This window comes from Hemiscyllium ocellatum, chromosome 21 (assembly GCF_020745735.1).
Source record: "Hemiscyllium ocellatum isolate sHemOce1 chromosome 21, sHemOce1.pat.X.cur, whole genome shotgun sequence".
Taxonomy (NCBI): domain Eukaryota; kingdom Metazoa; phylum Chordata; class Chondrichthyes; order Orectolobiformes; family Hemiscylliidae; genus Hemiscyllium; species Hemiscyllium ocellatum.
In genome coordinates, this window is record NC_083421.1 from 24,208,727 (window position 1) to 24,225,339 (window position 16,613).

General features: G+C 43.6%; 1 long non-coding RNA gene across 1 annotated transcript in view; it reads right to left on the reverse strand.

Moving 5' to 3' along the window:
• Positions 1-2,083: 2,083 nt before the first annotated feature.
• LOC132825744 (uncharacterized) overlaps positions 2,084-16,613 on the reverse strand; it is a 45,081-nt gene continuing 30,551 nt past the window's right edge. Inside the window, exon 3 of the long non-coding RNA XR_009645811.1 lies at positions 2,084-2,169. This is a non-coding gene — a long non-coding RNA (uncharacterized LOC132825744). The remainder of the gene's footprint in view (positions 2,170-16,613) is intronic.

Sequence of the window (16,613 nt, forward strand, 5' to 3'; positions counted from 1 at the left end):
ATCACCAGCCGAGGTTCCCATGAAGGACTCTCCTTCTCAACCTCTCCCCTCACCTGAGATGTGGTGACCCTCAGGTTAAATCACCACCTGCTGTCTTTCTCTAATGAGAGAGCAGATCTAATGTCCGTCAAGATTATGATAACTTGATGAGATGTTTTTTCATGTTGCTTTTATACTGCTGCTGTTTATAAGGCAGGAAGAGAGACAGTCTTCTAGTTTTTGCTTACAAATCCATTTTAGTTAGTACAAGTATTTAATTATCTATGTGTGTACATGTGAGTATGTGTGCATGTGTGTTTGTGTGAGTGTGTGTTTGTGAATTTACACAGGAGTCTTTCTGCTTTGCTGCTTAAAACCAGCTGCTGAAATAGGATCCATTTATATATTCCAGAGTCAGCCTCTGTTGGTTTTTGAACCTAAATACTTTGCAGGCAACCTTTTTTATTCAGTGTGAACTTATCACGCTTGTATAAACTAAACAGGATGCAAATTCTTTGATTCTGACTCAGTTTATCTGGTTTTTCTGCCTTTGGATGAAATCATAATTTTGTGAAAATGGCCCAACTTGATTTCAAAAACTTTTCAATCCATTTAAAGGTGATTGTGGAAGCTATTTTAGGTCAGCAATGACCTTTTCAAAAATGTATAATTTAATCCTTGAAGGTCTCAGGTATTTAAAAATCAGTTGATGGAAGTTGAATATCAATGTTCAGCATTACCATAGCTATAGGCACAGTTGAGAACAGAGTCTGGCCTGCTTTCTGTTAGGGTGTCTGGCCACTGAAGAATGGACTAAACATGTGAAGAGGAATAAAGGGCAGCAGCAGAGCATAGCTCCAACACTGCTCTCTTTCTTGCCTTCTTTCCTCTTTTCAAGATGTTTACTCCTGGGTACATGCACAATATCTATTCAACTAGCCATTGTTTCATGTGAGGAGTTATACAGTATTTACACACACACACTCGTGCACTCATATCTATTAATAAACATACAAATACCCATACAGACACACATGCATGTATACTAATGTACTCACATTCATACTCATTTATATTGACACTTATGCACATCAACACACAGGCAACCATTGTCAGTGTTTTCTCATGATAGATTTATGGTGCTTGGTCTGTTGTGGTTCGGAGCAGCAATTCACACCCACCATTAACAACTAATTTGCATCTATATCTCTCCGTAATAATCATTTGTTGTCCTTTGTCTTTTACTTTGGATGCCCGCTCCAACTGTTCACTTGTCTGTTGCCAACAATATTAAAACTAACATTTTCCAGTTCCTTCTAGCCCTGAAAAAGTCATTTCAGATTCAGAACGTTAACTTTGAACCTCTCTCCACAGATGCTACCAGATCGGCTGAGTTTACTCCAGTACTTTCAGTTCTTGAATCAGGCCTCAGTATTTGTTCAAGTTTTCCATGTGTCTTAAACTTACAATTATCTGCCTCAGAGATAAACCATCTATCTCTGAGTCAAGATAGCAATGAGTTAAACACAAGTACAGTTGGATTCCTGCTTTAACAAGATGTAGGCAAAATAAGCTCACTTTAACATCGCAAAATCAACATCTGTGCAAGTTTACTCCTGCATAGGGGAAAGCCCAGTCCTTGCGGTGCTGGAGCTAGACAGGTATAATGAGGTTGTGAAAGCATTGATAAGAATATTGCGAACAAAGCATACACCCTCATGTGTACGAAAGTACTCACATACACTCACACTATCACGTCTTACAGGAATTGCTGGAAGTCAAGCTGCAGTATTCACAAGATTGGCACAAATGTAAAACATTTCTTTAAACCACCAAATTGCCCAATTTTGCCTAATTGTCTAATTTGGGTTAAAAGAAAATATATTTTCATTATTTTTCATTAACAAGAAAATAACTGTTTGTTAAATCCACGCTGTTTTTAACCAATGGCAAAAATGAAACATGAATCGTGAACTTTATAACCCGAAAACTCGACCATTCTATTCTTCAAAATTTCCATACACATACCAACAGACACACATTTAGACAAGGTAAAAACGAGGTTTATTGCTGATGAAGGGCTTTTGCCTGAAACGTCGATTTCGCTGCTCTTTGAATACTGCCTGAACTGTTGTGCTCTTCCAGCACCACTGATCCAGACACATATAGACAAGACAGGGCACAAGGATTCTGGGTGGGGAAAGAAAACAAAAATCAGAGAAGCCCAGTTTGGGCACCAGTCCAGATCACAGATGCCGTCTGTTTACTTTTAACTTATTTCAATTCCTCTAGAATTAAACCCTTTAGATCTGTGATGAGGAGGAATTTCTTCAGCCAGAGGGTGGGGAATCTGTGGAATTCACTACCGCAGAAGGCTATGGAGGCCAAGTCATTGAGTGCATTTAAGACATTCTTAGATAGGTTTTTGATTACTGAGGGGACCGGGTTCCAGGGAGAAGGCAGGAAAATGAGGTTGAGAAACATAACAGCCATGATTGAATGTTGGAGTGGATTCAAATGCCAAATTGCTTAATTCTGTTCCTATTCCTGATGGTCTTCCCACTTGTTGCTGATGATGTGATGTTGTGGATTTCCCAATTCTCAATCTTCCATTCACTTGTTGAAAATGTGCCTGCTCAATGCCTCAGAAGATGTTTTCTTTCTCTTTTCCATTTCTATAAAGGATTTGTAGGGAGAACAGCTTATGGAGAACAGCTGAGGGAGAGTAGTTAGCTACTAGCGATCTTCTTTTGTTTCTCTACATAGAATGGAGAGGAGAGCTGGATGCCTTCTCTTGTTTTCTTCATAGAATCATAGAATCCCCACAGTGTGGAAACAGGCCTTTTGGCCCAACAAGTCCACACTGACCTTCCGAAGAGTAACCCACCCAGAACCATTCCCTACCATATTATCCCATATTTATCCCAACTAATGCACCTAACCCTGAACACTATGGGCATTTTAGCATGGCCAATTCACTTAACCTGCATATCCTTGCATTGTGGGAGGAAACCAGAGCACCCGGAGGAAACCCATGCAGACACGGGGAGAATGTGCAAACTCCATAGATACAGTCGGCTGTGTCTGGAATTCTTGCTGCATTATTCACACACAAACCTGTAGCCACTTGCCCAGGAACCAATCATATGGTTGTTATTATGTTGGGCCCTCCTGAGCCTACACAACTGGTGCCAATTGCAAAACCAATCAAAAGACTGGACACATCCAGGTGGTGCCAGCTTTTCTGGAACTCACCCTTGTGCCACTCAAAGAGGGCGACGTTATGTAGACGACTCAGAATGGGTTCCAGAACTTTTAAAACTCCAACACCTTCTCTCTCTCACACACACACACACACACACACACACACACACACACACACACACACCAGCTCTATAGAGCCCTGGTAAGACCACACTTTGAATATTGTGTTGAGTTCTGGTTGTCTCATTCTTAGAAAGATGTGGAGGTTTTCAAGACGGTGCATTTTACCAGGATGCTGCCTGGACTGGGGGCGCATGTCTTATGAAGAAAAGTTGTGGGAGCTAGGGATTTTCCTATTGGAGCGAAGAAGGATGAAAAGTAATTTGATAGAAGTCTACAAGATGTTGAGAGGCATAGATAGATTGGATAGACAGAGACATTTTCCCAGGACAGAAATGTCTATCATGAGGGAGCATAATTTTAAGGTGATTGGAGGAAAGTTTATGGTAGATGTCAGAGGTTGGTTCTTTACACAGAGAGTAGTGGATGTGTGGAATGCACTGTCAGCAGTGGTAGCAGAGTCAGATACATTAGGGACACCTAAGCAATTCTTGGACAAGCACAAGGAAGATGGTACAATGTAGAGTATGTAGATTAGTCTGATCTTAGAGTAAAATAAAATGCTGGCACAACATTGAGGGCCGCAGGGCCTGTAATGTGTTCTATAGGTTTGCTCACTGAGCTGGAATGTTCGTTTTCAGACATTTCATCAACATACTAGGTAACATCATCAGTGAGCCTCCGGGTGAAGCATTGGTGGTATGGCCCACTTTCTATTTATGTGTTTAGGTTTCCTTGGGTCGGTGATGTAATTTCCTGTGGTGATGTAATTTCCTGTTCTTTTTCTCAGGAAGTGGTAAATTGGATCCAAATCAATGTGTTTTTTGATAGAATTCTGGTTGGAATGCCATGCTTCGTGGAATTCTCTAAGGTGTCTCTGTTTGGTTTGTCCTAGGATGGATGTGTTATCCCAGTCGAAGTAGTGTCCTTCCTCATCTGTATGTAAGTAAGTGAGAGAGGGTCATGTCTTTTTATGGCTAGTTGATGTTCATGTATCCTGGTGGCTAGTTTTCTGCCTGTTTGTCCAATGTAGTGTTTGTTACAGTTCTTGTAAGGTATTTTGTAAATGACATTAGTTTTTTTGTTGTCTGAACTGCGTCTTTAAAGTTCATTCGCTGCAGTTTTAGTGTGTTGGTGGATTTGTGGGCTACCATGATGCCAAGTGGTCTGAGAAGCCTGGCAGTCATTTTCAAGATGTCTTTGATGTAGGGGAGAGTGGCTAGGGTTTCTGGATGTGTTCCGTCTGCTTGTTTGGGTTTGCTGCTGAGAAATCAGCGGTCTGTGTTCATTGGATACCCGTTCTTTTTGAACACACTGTATAGGTGATTTTCCTCTGCTCTGCGTAGTTCCTCTGTGTGTTGCAGTGTGTGGTGCCTCGTTGAAATAATGTTTTAATGCAGCTTCATTTGTGGACGTTGGGATGATTGCTTCTGTAGTTAAGTATTTGGTCTGTATGTGTTGTTTTCCTGTAGATACTGGTTTAAAGTTCCCCATTGGCTGTTTGTTCTGCTGTGACATCTAGGAATGGCAGTTTGTTGTTGTTTTCCTCCTCTTTAGTGAATGTTACGGCAGTAAAGTTATTATTGATGACCATGAAGGTTTCCTCTAATTTGTTTCAAGTAGTGATGACGAGGGTGTCATCCACGTAGCAGACCCAAACATTGGGTTGGATTGTTGTCAATGCTGTTTGTTCGAGTCTCTGCATTCCTGTCTCTGCTAAGAACCCTGATTTCAGAGATCCCTTGCGTGCTCTGTTGGTTCTATGTTCTACGTGCTACACTCACACACACATAGCCAAATACACTCACAGTCACACACCCTCAGATATACACACTTTCAAACACACAACACACCTCCAAATACACTTACATACATACTCAAACACATGCACCCTATACACACACTCTAATACATGTCATATACACACACACACACACACACACACACACACACACACACACACACACACACACACACACACACACACACACACACACACACACACACACACACACACACACACCCTCAAGGTGGAGACTTGCATATGTGAAATGATAAACAAGACTTGACAGATTAACTATTCTGCATCTTTCCAACATTTCAAGTTCTTACTTCTGCTTCTCTCTCAGTATCAACTTGGCTCCAGCTGTAGTACCTACCTGTCTGTCAAAACTGATGAGTTTGAGGAACTTTGTCCATCACTTGACTGACATACTGCAGCTGATATCACACAGAGTTACCAAGTGTTCCCAACAAAGAGGTCTTGTGATACAGTGGTCATGTCTGAGCCAGGAGACCTAGATTCAAGTCCCACCTGCTCCAGATGTATGCCTTAACATTTCTGAATGGATTGATTTTTAATTTTAAAAGATGTATCCAAAGTGCTTAAAGCATAGTACCAAGTTGCTTGGTTCAACTGGGGATAGCTACTGTTTATATTTCACATGGGAATCTGTCAACACTCTCTTCAGCTCACAATATCAGGATATCCTCCTATTCACCTCCCCCTCTTGTCATTCACTCCCTTCATCATTTATTTCCATGTGGAAGCACATCCCACATTCTAACCACTCTCTGATTAAAGGAGGTTCTCCTTGGCCTATGGCTGGCTTTCTCATGACTACGTTTGGTCAAGCCTGATATTCCCTTCTATGCCAAAAATTCTTTGCTATATTTTCAGTTTCCAACTGTTTGATTGAGGATTCCAATATCTTTCCTACCATTGACATTAGGGTGATTAATCAATATTTATCTAGAGGTTTCCTATTGCTCATTTTAATAACAGTAATTACCTGCCCAGTGATTTTTTTTTTCAGTGTTTGTAATAGCAATTGTAATTGTGGGCGGCACGGTGGTCAGCCCTGCTGCCTCACAGCACCAGAGACCTGGGTTCAATTCCCGCCTCAGGCGACTGACTGTGTGGAGTTTGCACATTCTCCCCATGTCTGTGTGGGTTACCTCTGGGTGCTCCGAGTTCCTCCCACAGTCCAAAAATGTGCAGGTTAAGTGAATTGACCATACTAACTTGCCCATAGTGTTAGAGGCAGGGCAATGGGTCTGGGTGGTTGGCGGGTCAGCGTGGATTGTTGGGCTGAAGGGACTGTTTCCACACTATAAGTAATTTAATCTCTTATCACCCAGACCAGAGCATTTTTCCTCTCTATGTTTGATTTCAGAAAAGATTTCCAAGGATGTTGCCAGGTTGAAGAATTTGAGCTATTGGAGAGGCTGAACAGACTGGGGCTGTTTTCCCTGGAGCTTTGGAGTCTGAGGGATGACCTTATAGAGGTTTACACAATTATGAGGGGCATGGATAGGGTAAATAGACAAAGTCTTTTCCCTGGGGCTAGGGAGTCCAGAACTAGAGGGCATTGGTTTAGGGTGAGAGGGAAAAGATATAAAAGACCTAATGGGCAACGTTTTCACACAGAGGATGGTACGGGTATGGAATGAGCTGCCAGAGGATGTGGCAGAGGCTGGTACAATCGCAACATTTAAGAGGCATTTGGATGGGTATATGAATAGGAAGGGTTTGGAGGGATATGGGCTGGGTGCTGGCAGGTGGGACTAGATTGGGTTGGGATATCTGGTCGGCATGTATGGGTTGGACCGAAGGGTCTGTTTCCATGCTGTACATCTCTATGACTCTATGACTCAATGGGGTATCTCATCTGCTCTAATGTCTACATTTCTTTTATTGCTTCTTCCACCATGATTGTCTTCATCTTTATCCTGTCTCCATACATCAACATTATGAAGACCAGTCTCCTTATTATAAAAGCAGAATTGTCAAAGAGCTTCCTCCCATCCTGTATTCTACATTCTTCCCCTATTCCTCTTACATTAAATCCTGCATTGTCATCTTTAGAAGTATGGACACACATACCAACAGATTCAAGAACAGCTTCTTCCCTGCTCTTATTAGACTTCTGAACAGGCCTCTCAAATTTTAAGTTTACTGTTGGTCTCTTTTTGTGCCTTCTCTGCAGTCATAACATTGTATTCCTTGCTCTGTTCTATTACCCTAATGCCCTGTGTATGGTGTGGTCTGTCCATACTGCACACAAAACAGAACTTTTCACTGTATTCAGGTACATGCGACAATGATAAATCAAATCAAATCATTTCCAAATCACTCTCTGCGACACTTGCTGTGAACATTCCATTTTACCACATCTCTCCAGACCTCTCCTTTCAAATGAGGTTTGTGGCATCTCGTCTGACTTCTTCATCTCTAACTTGGTTCCCATCATTCCTGGGGAAGTACTTTAGGATCATGCCTATGTTGGACATGCTCTATCAGTATGAGTTGTTGTAAAGCCGACCATGTTAGAAGGGAATTGGTGCATACTGGGGCAATTTTGATTATTGTTGAAAAATGTGGCACTGGAAAAACACAGCAGGCCAGGCAACACCCGAGGAGCAGGAGAATCGATGTTTCAGGCACAAGCCCTTCGTCAGGAATGAGGCTGATGTGCCAAGTGGGCTGAGATAAAGGGTAGGGGGGGAGAGAATTTGGGGGAGGGGTGCTGGGAATATGATAGGTGGAAGGAGGTGAGGGTGAGGGTGATAGGCCAGAGAGGGGGCGGGGCAGAGAGGTCAGGAAGAAATTTGCAGGTCAAGAGGGCGGTGCTGAATCCGAGGGTTGGGACTGAGATAAGGTGGGGGGAGGGGAAATGAGGAAGCTGGAGAAATCTACATTCATCCCGTGTGGTTGGAGGGTTCAAAGGCGGAAGATGAGGCGCTCTTCCTCCAGGCGTCGTGTGGTCAGGGTCTGGCAATGGAGGAAGCCAAGGACCTGCATGTCATTGGCGGAGTGGGAGGGGGAGCTAAAGTGTTCACCCATGGGGTGGTTGGGTTGGTTGGTGTGGGTGCCCCAGAGCTGTTCCCTGAAACGTTCCGCAAGTAGGCGGCTTGTCTCCCCAATGTACAGGAGACCACATCGGGTGCAGTGGATATAGTAAATGATGTGTGTGGAGGTGCAGGTGAATTTGCGACGGATATAGAAGGATCTATTGGGGCCTTGGAGGGAGGAGAGGGGAGAGGTGTGGGCGCAAGTTTTGCATTTCCTGCGGTTGCAGGAGAAGGTGCCGGGAGTGGAGGTTGGGTTGGTGGGGGATGTGGACCTGTCGAGGGTGTTGCAGAAGGAGTGGTCGCTCCTGAGTGCTGATAGGGGAGGGGAGGGAAATATATCCCCGGTCGTGGGGTCCGTTTGGAGGTGGCGGAAATGACGACGGATGATGCGATGTATATGGAGGTTGGTGGGGTGGTAGGTGAGGACCAGTGGGGTCTAGCTTCAACGGTGTAAAGATCAGTGTGCCAAACTACCACTGTGCCTCCCTTGTCTGCTGATTTGATGGTGAGGTTGGGGTTGGTGTGGAGGGCTGCGTGTTGTGAGGGCGAGAGATTGGAGTGGGTGGGAGGGGTGGAGAGGTTGAGGCGGTCAATGTCCCAGCGGAAGTGACGTCACCGTTCACCGCGGCGGTGGAGGCTGCAGCGGCCACATGGGCAATGGCGCCCGAGTGGTTCCGGAGGTCGCGAGAAGGTTCTGGAACGGTCGAGGAATCCGGAGTGTGGGGGTGAGTACATGAAAGTTTGTTGTATTTACTTTCTTTGATGTTCGTTAGGGCTAGGAAAAAACGTTTGTTCAGTGTATGAATCCTTCTGAGGATGAAGAACAGCAAAGGTCCTTTGCAGGTCTGGGAGAGTGTTGTCCTGAGCTGGAGCAGGGCTGACTGCAGGAAGTGTAGGTGGCGGTGCATGGCTGTGAGTGTGGAGTGGAGGATCCAGATGAAGGTCTGTTTTTGGAGGCTTCAGATTTGTTGTAGGCAGTGGTTGTCCTGGTTGGGTCCAAATTGTGTTGGTTTGAATGTAGTCTGGAGTCCCTACGGGGTCAGTCAGTGCCGTAGGCAAGTGCTGAGGAAGGAGATGGGACTGTAGTAGCGAGTTTGTCTCAGGACGTGGCTGAAGAGCTTCAGGGCAGAGGAGATGACCTGGTGGGGGGTGCAGAGAGAGAGGGACTCACTGAGATCCTTGTAGAGGGAGGAGGAGAGCTTCTTCAAGGAAGGCATCCTTGTAAGAGGATTCGCAGTAAGGTTAAGATCAACGAGGAGAGAGTGAGGACTGCAGATGCTGGAGTACCAGAGCTGAAAAATGTGGTGCTGGAAAACACAGCAGGCCAGGCAGCATCTGAGGGGCAGGAGATCAAAATGTGTGGATTTGAACTTTGGCGCATGGTGTAAAATGAGAGATTGTGATTGATGTCTATTATTTGCATTCCCATCTCCCTTTGCATTGACTTAAGGAAAGAAAATGGGGAAAGATGTGGAAATGGTGACTTTAGCACTGTCAACAAACACAATCTTTTTTAAAAAGACGCTCTTCTTTAGCAATGTCTAACAGTGTCCCAAAGCTCTTTACAATTAAAGTCATTCTTTTGAGAATCAGTCCCTGTTATAAAGCACATTGAAGTATTTTTTTATAAAATGCAAGTTCCCCTATTGTTTATAAATAAACCCACAGCCAGTCATAAAACTCGTAGCTATTATTGGATAACTATTACAACAGAAATCTCCTTGACCACCGTTGTGTACAGTATTAACACAACCTCATCCAAGAGTTCCCTTAAGCTCAGATTGCAGATATTCATAGATTAACATTCTCATGTCTCCACAGCATGCATTTTCAAAATCTATTTTAAATTGATTCAGACACCCAAAGCAGCCGGTGGTCTACACCTTTCAGAATCCAATAACCGCACTCATTAAATCCAAATGGGGCTAAAGTACGGCAAGTACGAAAAGCACGGATAGTATCTCTGGTTAATTACAAATGGTACATGTCCCTTAGCACAATGCACACAGTGTTCTCTAGATTCCACCTAATGCTGTATCCCACATGTTAATGTCCCAGCTATTCCCCTATCATCCAGGGAACATCACATGGATAATCAGGGATTGATTTAATTAATCAAATTGAACCAATTTATTCGGGTTGCTCAAATTAACGAACCCAAGTTTGGCCTTCCTATGCACACCATGGGCAGAATCTTCTGCTAAAGGGTCACTGGACCTGAAACGTTAACTCTGCTTTCTCTCCACAGATGCTGTCAAACCTGCTGAGTTTCTCCAGAAGCTTTGGGTTTGCTTCAGATTTCTGATGTGAAAAGTTCTGTGCTTAATTTTAGGAGTCTGAGTCATATGGGCAGTGATGGAATCAGACGAGAAATCTAGTGAGGGCCATTTTGCTTCAGGAACAATTGGGTCCACCTTTTATGCTTTTCACAAGTGGCACGCCAAGTTTCTTGCTCAGCGGTGATGATTTGTCAATCAATCAATCACTTGCTGCTGAATCCCTCATCCATACTTCTTAACTTAAGAGTTAATCAAATGATAGTCTCACATGTTTACTGCATTTCATTGACTTTGTGAGTTGAGGGGTGCATTGGTTAAGTTATTATATTGTTCGGCACTATATCGTGGGCCAAAGGGTCTGTTCTGTGCTGTACTTTTCTATGTTCTATGTTCTAGACAGACCTGTCGTTAAATCAACATCAATCAGGTGACCCAGATGGTTTGATTCAAACCCTGTCTACCTAGACATTGAGAAAATAATCTTCTCAATCTCTGGTAGTGGAGAAGGAACTGTTTGAGCAACACAGGGAACAGTAATCATAGAAAATAACAGCAGGAGTAGGCCTTTCAGCCCATCTGTTCTGGACTGCCATTCAATATGATCGGGGCTGATCATGCGGCTCTGATGAAGAGACATCTAGATTTGAAACATTAGCTTACTCTCTCTGCATGAATGCTGCCTGACCCATTGTGATCTCCAGCAGTTTTTGTTTCGATTCAACTCAGTCCTCTGTTCCCACTTGCCCCTGCCATTACACTTTGAACTTTAACCCTTAGAACTATATCTATCTCCACCTTGAAGCATTCAATGTTTTAACCTCAACCTCCACTTCCTGTGGCAAAAACATCCACAGGCTCCTCTCTGTCTGAGGGAAGAAATATCTCCTCATCTTAACCTGAAATCACCTACCCTGCATCCTTAAGATGTTGCTCCTGGTTCTGGACTCCTTGGTCATCGGGAACATTCTTCCTATTTTCACTCTGTCTAGCCCTGGTAGAATTTTATAGGTTTCTATGAGATTCCCTCTTCATTCTTCTAAGTTCTAGTGAATATAGTCTGAATTGACCCTGTCGTTCATCAATCCTGCCATCAGTCTGGTAAGCCTTCATTGTATTCCCTCCATACACAAAACATTCCATCTCAGATAAAGAGACCAAAACTGCACATGATCCTTTAGGGGTACGCTCACCAAGACTATGTACAACTGCAGCAAGACATCCCAGCTCCTGTACTTGGACTCTCTCACTATAACAAACAACATACCATTTCCCTTCCTCACTGCCTGCTCACTCTCAGTGACTGGTGTACAAGAACCCAGGTTTCATTGCATCTCCCTTTCCCAACCTGTCTCAGCGTTTTTGTGACCAAAGTGGATAACTTTACTCATATTATTCTGTTAAAAATCGCACAACACCAGATTATAGTCCGACAGGTTTATTTGGAAGCACTAGCTTTCGGAGCGCTGCTCCCTGTCATCAGTTACTATCACTCAACTCGTCCAAATCACACTGAAGCATCTCTGCACCCTCCTCACAGCTCACCCTCCTACCCAGCTTTGCGTTACCTGCCTTTCTGGAGGCCTTACATTTAATTCCCATATCCAAATTATTATATATATTGTGATTAGCTGAGGTCCAAGCACTGATCCCTGCCATATCCCTCTAGTCATGCCTGCGACTTGGAAATAAACCCATTTATTCCCAATAAAAATCGAAAGGATTGTGGATGCTGTAAACTAGAAACAGAAACAGAAATAGTTGGAAAAGCTCAGCAGGTCTGGCAGCATCTGTGGAGGGTCACAGTGTCATAACGATGTACAGCACAGAAACAGACCCTCCGGTCCAAATCATCCATGCTGACCAGATATCCTAACCTAATCTAGTTCCATTTGCCAGCACTTGGCCCCTGTCCCTCCAAACCCTTCCTATTCATGTACCCATCCAGATGCCCTTTTAAATGTTGTAATTGTACCAGCCTCCACCACTTCGTCTGGCAGCTCATTCCATACATGCACCACCCTCTGTTTGAAAAAGTTGCCACTTGGGTCCCTTTTAAATATTTTGTCTCTCACCTTTAACCTATGCTCTCTAGTTTTGGACTCCTCCACCCTGGGAAAAAGACCTTGTCTATTTACCCTATCCAAGCCCATCTATGATTTTATAAACCTCTATAATGTCACCCTTCAGTCTCCAATACTCCAGAGAAAACAGCCCCAGCCAATTCAGCCTCTCCCTATTGCTCAAATCCTCCAAACCTGGCAACATCCTTATAAATCTTTTCTGAACCCTTTCATGTTTCACAACATCCTTCCACAACAGTGACACCAGAATTGCATGCAGTATTCCAAAAGTGGCCTAACCAAAGTCCTGTACAGCAGCAACATGACCTCCCAACTCCTACACTCAATGCATTGACCAATAAACGCAAGCATACCAAACACCTTCTTCACTACCCTATCTACCTATGTCTCCACTTTCAAGGAGCTATGAACCTGCACTCCAAGGTCTCTTTGTTCAGTAACATTGCCCAGGACCTTACCATAAAGTGTATAAGTCCTGCCCTGACTTGCTTTTCCACGATGAAGCACCTCACATTTATCTAAATTAAACCCTATCTGTCATTCCTTTGCCCATTGGCCCATCTGATGAAGATCTCATTGTATTCTGAGGTAACCTTCTACACTGTTCACTGCACTTCAATTTTGGTGTCTTCTGCAAACTTACGAACCATAGCTCTTACATTAACATCCAAATCATTTATATAAATTATGAAAAGGAGTGGGCCCATATCCAATTCTTGTGGCATTACGCTGGTCACAGGCCTCTAGTCTGAAAAGTAACCCTTCACCATCACCTTCTGTCTTCTACCTTTGAGTCAGTTCTGTATCAAAATGGCTAGTTCTCCCTGTATTCCATGTGATCTAACCTTGCTAACCAGTCTACCAAGAGGAACCTTGTTGAATGCTTACTGAAGTCCAAATAGATCACGTCCACCGCTCTGCTCTCATCAATCCTCTTCACTATTTCTTCAAAATGCTTAGTTAAGTTAGTGATTTCCCACGTACAAAGCCATGTTGACTATCCCTAATCAGTCCTGCCTTTCCAAATACATGTACATCCTGTCCCTCAGGATTCACTCCAACAACTGCCCACCATCAATGCCAGGCTCATTGGTCTATAGTTCCCTAGCTTTTCCTTACCACTGTTCTTAAATAGTGGTACCACATTAGCCAACCTCCAATCTTCCAGCACCTCACCCGATGACACAAATATCTCAGGAAGGCATCCAGCAATCACTTCCCCAGTTTCCCACGTAGTCCTACAGCACACCTGATCAGGTCTCAGAGTTTTATCCACCCTTATGTGTTTTAAGACATACAGCACATCCTTCTCCATAATATGGACATTTGTCAAGATGCTGCTATTTGTTTTCCCACATTCGCTATCTTCCATAAACTTCTCCACAGTAAACACTGATGTAAAATACCTGACTAGCATCTCCTCCATCTCCTGCAGTTCCACACTAGGTGGCCTTGCTGATCTTGAAGGAGAGTAACAGATGCTGCCAGACCTGCTGAGCCTTTCCAGAAATTTCCATTCAATCCCAATCTTTGTTTCCTGCACTAACCAGTTCTCTGCATGTTACCCCAATCCCACGTGCTTTAGTCTAACAAACTAATCTCTAATGTGGGACTACATTGAAAGCCCAAGTAAAACACCTGCTGCTTCATAGCTCACAGTGTGCTCAGGATGCACAGCCACAATGGGACAAGTTGCTAAGACCTGTTATTCGGGGAACAACAGAAAGTCCCCAATCTCCTGTGATTTACCATCATTACTCAGGATACCGAAAAAAACTACAAGGATTTCAGTTTAATTAAAACTCAGTCCAATTTTGATTTTCTGTGTTTGACCCTTGTGGCCTTTTAGTATCTTATAGCTTCTCACTTTTCACTCCTTTTCTAAGATGTCCCACGTAACAATGTCAGCCTGCACCCATTGATCTAATTGAAATCTCTCTTTGAAAATTGTGAGGGAGGACCCATGTATATCCAGGAGATAGTTAACAGTTCTTAGCAGTTACTCGTTGGAACTAGGCACAAGGACTCAATCACAGTGTGAATTGAAGGCTCAGACTTGGTGTGTTTATAAAAATCTCTGTTCAGCCATGGACCAAAAGAAATATCGGAAACTGTATTATACAATGCTGTCATATTGTAGGGCAGAATTACACAGTGCATTGAAATGTCTTGGACTAACAGTCTTTCAACTACTCTTTCTTTCGGTCTTACAACTGGTTGACTGTATTGCACCAGTATGGTATTTTGATCATTCTTGATTTTGATCAGGCCACTGTCGGTGGACATGCCTTTAGTTATCTGGCCCTTTGCTCTAGAATTTGCCTTATTATCTCCTCTGCCTCATTAGCTAATCTCCCCATCTCCATTTCTTCTTCTTAGACACCCCTGAGAATGTATATCGGGAGCCAAGCTCTCAATTACATGTCCGAGTATCTTTTTCTGCGACCCAGCCTCAAAGTTTGTCTGATAATGTTTAGAAAACTTTGGTTACTTTGAAAAGACTGCAGGTCAGTTTTATTGCCCACATATGACAATCAGACAAGTGGAGCAGCAGGTACTGTCCTTGACTCTGAGTCCAAAACCTCCTGGCCCACTGCAGGTCCTGATTGGCTCAAGAGAACGTGCGCTCCTAACACAGCCAATGAGGATCAACTTGTAAAACCTCCCAGCTCACAGCAGGCAGTAAAAGATCCCTGATCAGCCATAGACTGGAAAAATATTCAGGTCTCTACCCTCACATTTTAAAAATTCATTCACGGGATGTGGCCATCTCTGGTGGGACAGCATTTATTGCCAACCCCTAATTGCCCAGAGGGCAGTTAGGAGTGAACCACATTACTGCCAGACCAAGTAAGATTGGCAGATTTCCTCCTCTGAAGGACATTAATGGGTTTTTCCACATTCAGTATTGGTTTAATGCTCATTATTAGACCCTTAATTCCAAATTTTTATTGAATTCAAATTCCACCATCTGCCATTGCAGGATTCCAACTTCAGCCTCCAGATCATTCCCTGGGATTTGGTATGAATAGTCCAGTGATAATACCAACAGGGCATCGCTCCCCACCATCATTAATCATTAGCTCCAGGTTGTAACATGCCTGTGAATGCGTACGTTTCCAGAGCAACATGTACTCCTGAGGTGGCCATGGTGTTGTAGGTGAGAGGTGCCTTTGTATAAAGAACTGAGGAATAAGCAGAGCTACAATGATCAGCTATTACGGAGATCTGCAGGAGCTCATGGGAGAAGGTGAGGGAGGAAACAAGGAAGGGAGAATTCTCTCATGAACTAACGAGAAGGTTGATTGATCTCCAGTTCATCCTGATTCCGTTGAGCCAATAAACCATGAGGGAAAGCATTGATCAGGTGCTACATTGTGGCCTCCAATTCTGTAGGAGTATAAACACTTCAAACCTTCCATAACTCTCCCATCTGAGGTCAGGATGGCAAGAGTCATCTCAGGAGCATTGGTGGTGACTACCGTGTTCTCGACATCACCTTCAACACTTTCTCTCATCAGCTCAGAACATGTCACTTATCATTCATTTCCTTTATCTCATTTCTCTGTCCCAGTAAAATCTGAAGATGACTGAGCATTTCCCCAGGAGAAAGTGAAGACTGCAGATGCTGGAGATCAGAGTTGAAAATGTGTTGCTGGAAAAGCGCAGCAGGTCAGGCAGCATCAAAGGAACAGGAAATTCGATGTTTCGGGCATGAGCCCTTCTTCGGCCCTTTCCTGAAGAAGGGCTCATGCCCAAAACGTTGATTCTCCTGCTCCTTGGATGCTGCCTGACCTGCTGCGCTTTTCCAGCAACATATTTTCAACTCTGAGCATTTCCCCAGTAAGCCTCTTACTGTAAAGCATGCCTAACTATTGAGCAAACACTCTGCCATGCAAATGTGCAAAGTTTGCTTCAACTGTCTGTCACATTTTCCCACTTTCTTATAGATTGACTTCAAAGTATCTTGCCTTTCCCCAATCAGGCCAATTATTTGTCATGTATGGTCAACGTGAGTATGGAATGTTATTTATTATTCAAATTAGTTTGGTTCAGAGACACTCCTGCTCAAAATCCAACTCATCACCACATTCAC